At 44.5% G+C, this 5,398-nt stretch overlaps 1 long non-coding RNA gene across 1 annotated transcript; it reads right to left on the bottom strand.

Moving 5' to 3' along the window:
- Positions 1 to 4,000: 4,000 nt before the first annotated feature.
- On the bottom strand, positions 4,001 to 4,578 carry LOC121804008. Its single transcript, XR_006051107.1, has 3 exons — positions 4,532 to 4,578; positions 4,317 to 4,411; positions 4,001 to 4,236 (listed from the first exon to the last, which is right to left on the bottom strand). It is a non-coding gene; the product is annotated as an uncharacterized LOC121804008 (long non-coding RNA).
- Between the last annotated feature and the right edge of the window lie 820 nt (positions 4,579 to 5,398).

Here is a 5,398-nt window from a genome sequence, read left to right as displayed (position 1 = left end):
TTAAATCTCAACCCCTTTGCGTGGCAGCAGCCGTTTGTTTCCATAGTCTCTTTGCACTACTTTGCGAATCCATCTCTGTGGGATCGACCCCACTTCCCTATACTAATTCATAGTATTCGGGTTGAGGGATTTATTTTTGAAGGGGAGTCGAGTATGTCCAACGACAAAAACACTGTAGTTCTCTAGAGTTCCTGGACCCAGTGATCCAGTGGATTTAAGGAGCGTTGTGTCTGGACCGAGCTTTGCATTAATTCTCAAATGTGCACACTCGCTTACTCCTGGGTCTAGTCATTCGACATTAGAGTCGAGGTAGACACGACTCAACACTTCAGTTCCCTTGAACGTACTGGCAGAGTTCCTCAGGCAGCAGGACCCGAATAAAGATTGGGCGGCTGCGTTGGCGGGTTTTAGCCAAATCGGAGGCAGATCGAGCATGACCGGAGGAACCCCGGTAGTACCAAACCCAGAAACTAATGTTCAGCCCACGGTGCACCCACCAACCTCCATTCTGACTTCCTCAACAACCCCACCAGAAAGGAAATCTCCATCGACGACCGTACCATCAGAATCCTCGGAACCCTCCCCAACTCACCAACAAATCGAACCAATGGATGTTGACCCCCTTTCCGCCTATTATGACTCGGACCTAGAGAAAACCGAAGGGAAAGAAAGCGGGGAGCAGAAGAGCCAGGGGGAAGGGGATGAATCAGAGAGAACACCGGTCGCGGAGCCCGTTTCCCAAGAAATGGAATGAGAGGAGATAGATCTGAACGAAACGGCTAGAAAGCAGGGCCTTATGACTGATGAGGAGTTTGAGGCACTTTTAGATGAGGTGACCAGGATGGTAGATGGTACTGCCGAGATGGTTGAGGGTCTGGACCTCACATCATAGACAGTAGGAGGAGGTGAAGAAGCTAGCACGGTAAGCGAATCAGAAGGCATAGCCCACCAACCAGGAGACAAGGTGGAAGAGAAACAGACTGAAGATGAAGAGCCAAAGTCAGTGACTCCCTAGCCAGAAGCAGGGGAGAGTGATACACACATCGAGGAGAAGGAGACCGAGGTACAACCAGCAGAACCAGAGCAGGTGGTACCACCAGTATTGAAACCGAAAGCAGTTAAAAGAAAATTGGTGTTGAAGGATGATCCGAAGGAAGAACGACCGAAGCCAAAGAGAGTATCGCAAAGATGCCTAGGGAAATGGACATCCAGCAAGGCAGGAGCAAACACGGCAGCAAGTGTAGTGGAGATCTCTAGTGAAGAAGAAAGAACTACTCCTACAAAACCTGGGAGGAATCCTTGTCAGCTACCAACTTGAAAGATGCCTCGACAGCAACCAAAGTGGTCTCACCCACGCCGAGTGACCAGAGAGAGGAAACTGAAAAGATGGCTGAGGGTCTGGACCTTGCATCGGAGTCAGTAGGTCACGCAGAGCCAGTAGATGACAGTACCCATATCCGCGTGGAGACCCAGCCTACTGCCCAGAAGGAGCTTTCGACACCAACACAGGAGAGACTGGAGGATAATGAAGACGGAGATGAGGACAGATACCGTAAGGAGAGGAAAAGGAAAGGGAAAGCCCCTGTTAAGAAGAATCCAAGCAGCAAGAAGCAACGCATGGTCAACACCGGCATCGTCATCACATAGTCAGATCAGAGAGCTCCACCGCTGTCACGATCGCCCAAACTAGGGGTACTACAAACGAGGCGATCGTGACCACAGGATAACATTAAAGACAACATTTAAGGACAACATTTTATATGAAAACTTAATTAGCTTAAAGGAATAATATTTTAGTTCATTAAAAGTTTAGACAACAAATTTTTAGTTTAAAGAAATTTAATGTTATAAATTTATTATTAATTAGCAACGACTTATGGCAAAGGATTTTTCAAAAGAAACAGCGGAGAAAATAAATATTAAAATCCAATTAACTTCCAAAAGAAAACATTTGGTTTGGTTCACGAAAAATCATTTCAGAGTAACAGGGTAAACATCAGATTAACGCCTAACACAATCAAACATGCTCAAACACACTGCGAAACAAAATAAAGTCTTGAGGCATAGTTCAAAAATATAGCAGCGGAAATAAGGTTTAAAGAGAGTCAAGGATGATGTCTATGTATGAAGACACAACGCATCCAAAGTTCCTAGGCCAACTCAACATCCACCGCAACATCCCGCTCAACCTGCACATAGGGAAAAACATATGCAGGGCTGAGTACTTGTTGTACTCAATTGGCTCATGCCGGAAACATTTATACAGTTATGTCATCCATACCAGTGATCTCGAGTTTTATACGTAGTAAAGAAATATCACCGAGAACACAAAAACGTTTCATAGACTGGCTAGTCAAATTATCTCCCCATTTTCTCAACAATCCATCAATCACAATCATCAATCCACAGTGCGACGAAAGTGTGGCCACACTATTCGCCCTCGAGACCGGCTGAAGTGGGACGAGTCGGATCGTGTCTTCATGTGCTTACAGGGAAAACTATGCAAGTGCTTGGTCAAGACACCGCGCTTCTTAAATCCGCTGGATCACTAGGTCCAGGAACTCAAGGAACACAGAGTGTTTTTGTCGTTGGACACACTCGACTCCCCTTCAAAAATTAAATCCCTCAACCCGAATACTATGGATTAGTATAGGGAAGTGGGGTCGATCCCACGAAGATGGAGTCGTGAAGTAGTGCTTAGAGACTCTGGAAACAAGCGGCTGCTGCCACGCAAAAGGGTTGAGGTTTAAACTACCACTAGACCTAGGCACGGAAATTAAATGCTAGACCTGGGACACAGAACACTTATAAAATCAGACATCAACGCCGAAAGAAACAATTACTCACTAGACCGTGTAAATGACTGACTAAATATGACTAGGCAGAGAGAATTAAAAAGTGGGGACCATGACATTCAAATAAGGTAAGTACGGAAAAAGCTGCAACTAACAAACTCATGCAATTTCCTAACCAACTCAGACGCGTAAATGAAGAAAACATAGCATACTCCTAGATTCGAACAGAATATAGAAATCGGGACGCCGGAAACTTGCTACGAATCGGACGTACGTCAGATCTACATAAACTAGGCGAAATGAAATGAAAACACGTAGGCTAGGCATAAAATTAAATCAACACGGCTCAGATTCACGTCGAATGCTTAATCCACTCCGGATCTAAGCCATCCGAACTCAACACCCAGCAAAATCAACTCCATAACTCCGATTCTCACAGATCTGCTCAGATCAACTCCAAATCCCAACAATCACAGACAGCCTTACAACATCAGCAAGTTAAAAACCCGATTCATCCACAAACAACTCCATTCTCCCAGATCCAACCACGAACCTGCAATAATCCAGAAAACAACCTCGAAAACAACCAACTCCAACAATCCAACTCAGAATTCAAGTAAACATAATCAACAAACAAAGATCAACAAAATCGGCATAAGCTAAAACGAAACTTGCATAAAAATAGAGAAATATCCAGAAAACAAAGAGGTCTGAGCTTCGAACAGCGAAGCTCGGCGAATTCAGCAGAAACGAAAACGGAAAATAAATTGTTTCTTCGCCCTAAAGAAGGACGGTGTTACGACCAGATCGAAATGTATGAAAACTAGAGGTGTAACACCCGGACTTTTTATAGTACGTGGAACAACACCAAGCTGCTACGAGGCAATTAATGAATGAGATGTTGAGATGGGTTTTAGTGCTTGGCGCGCATAAATCGAGGAACGGTTGAGGAATTTATATTTGGAACAACACCAAATATAAATTGTTGCGTTTGGCGATTTTAATCTTTGTTGGAGACAAGATAACGAAATTAATTAAAGCTCCGTGAATTTTTAATTATCGAAAAAAATGCGAGAAAATAAAGTACGGTTTTATCTTGGGCTTCTCAAATTAAAAGTAGGGTCCAAATGTTTCTTTTAAATGACTTGGGGCCATGACCAACTAAATAATTATACAAATTGGGCTTGCAACTTAAAGAGCCCAAATCAATTAATTTAATTTGGGAGTCCAATTCTTCTTTCCAAACAATTGGGAACAAGCCCAAAAATGTTTGTCTTCTTCCTCACACATATGGCCGATTCCTTCCCCCTCCACCCATGGAGACTTTCCACTTTTCATCTTCTCCAACTCCTTCACCTTCTATCTTCCACCATCAATGCCCACAAACCAAGAGTCACCACCACTTCTCAATTTATGCTCTTCTCTAACTCCTCACATTACACTACACAAAAAAAAAAGAGAGAGTGAGAGAACCGAGAGAGAGCCGAGAGAAAGCAAGAGGAGGATGAGTTCATTCTTCACCATTCTTGTTCATTCACCACCAAGACCAACCTATTGGAAGGTATAATCCCTTCTTTTTGGATCATTGTATACATTGCATATCATCACACATGAACCTCCCACAAGAAAATTCAACAATTAACACAAATCAAACAATCCAACAATTGAAATTAATCGAACACTCGCCGTATGCAATCGAAAGTCCCAAAGTACGTAGCTTGATAATAAAAATACACCTTGCGGGTCTTTTCGGAGTGTTTCCGGGCGGGTTCGGAGTGGTTTCGGGGAGGAGGAAGCTGCCGGCAGCGGCATTCCCGACGACTCCAGCGGAAACAGCGGCTGGCGGAAGGGAAGGAGCCGGCGACAGCATCTGCGCTGTCCGGCGACTCCGGCAGCAGCTCCTCCCGGCGGCTGGACCTCTCTGCGACAGCAGCGGCGGCGCCTCCCCGCGACAGCAGCAGCGACGACACGGCGGTGGCAGCAGTCGCGGCGAGCAACACGGGACAGCAGCGGCGACGGCACCGGCGCTGAGCAACGACGGTGACCGCGAGTTCAAGTCTAACGGCGGAAATTTTAAAAGGAAGAGAGGAAGAGAGAAAGAGAAGAAGAGAGAGAGAAGAAGAGGGGTTGAGCGATTGTGGAGGATGGGAGTATAATTGATCTTTTTCCTTTTGGGCTCTATTCTTTAATTAAAGTTGGGCCTCTCCTTTTGTTTTTTTAAATGGGCCTATTAAACTAAAATGAAATATTTTGGTTAGTTGAGCTCCAATTAAATTGTGTTGGGCTTTAAAACTTTAATTGGAGATATAAGGTGGGGGAATAAATCTTTGGGCCGATGACTTATTTAATTATTCCCAGAGTAATTTTTTTGGAAGGACGAATAATTTTATCCCAAGTCCGAAATAATATGGTTGCGAAGAGAAATAGTTGCGATAATACGCTTAAATAATTTTAAGGAAATTATTTTCGACGTCACAGAAAATACGATGAGCCAACGGAAGAAAGAACGAGCGTAAGCGGCTGACCGGCGTCGCACGCGACACCTTGGGCGGCCCCCGAATAACCGAAAATGCACGAAAAATCGAGGAAGAGAATTAAAAGAT

This window comes from Salvia splendens, chromosome 1, assembly GCF_004379255.2.
Source record: "Salvia splendens isolate huo1 chromosome 1, SspV2, whole genome shotgun sequence".
Lineage (NCBI taxonomy): Eukaryota > Viridiplantae > Streptophyta > Magnoliopsida > Lamiales > Lamiaceae > Salvia > Salvia splendens.
This window is presented reverse-complemented; position numbering and strand designations above follow the sequence as displayed.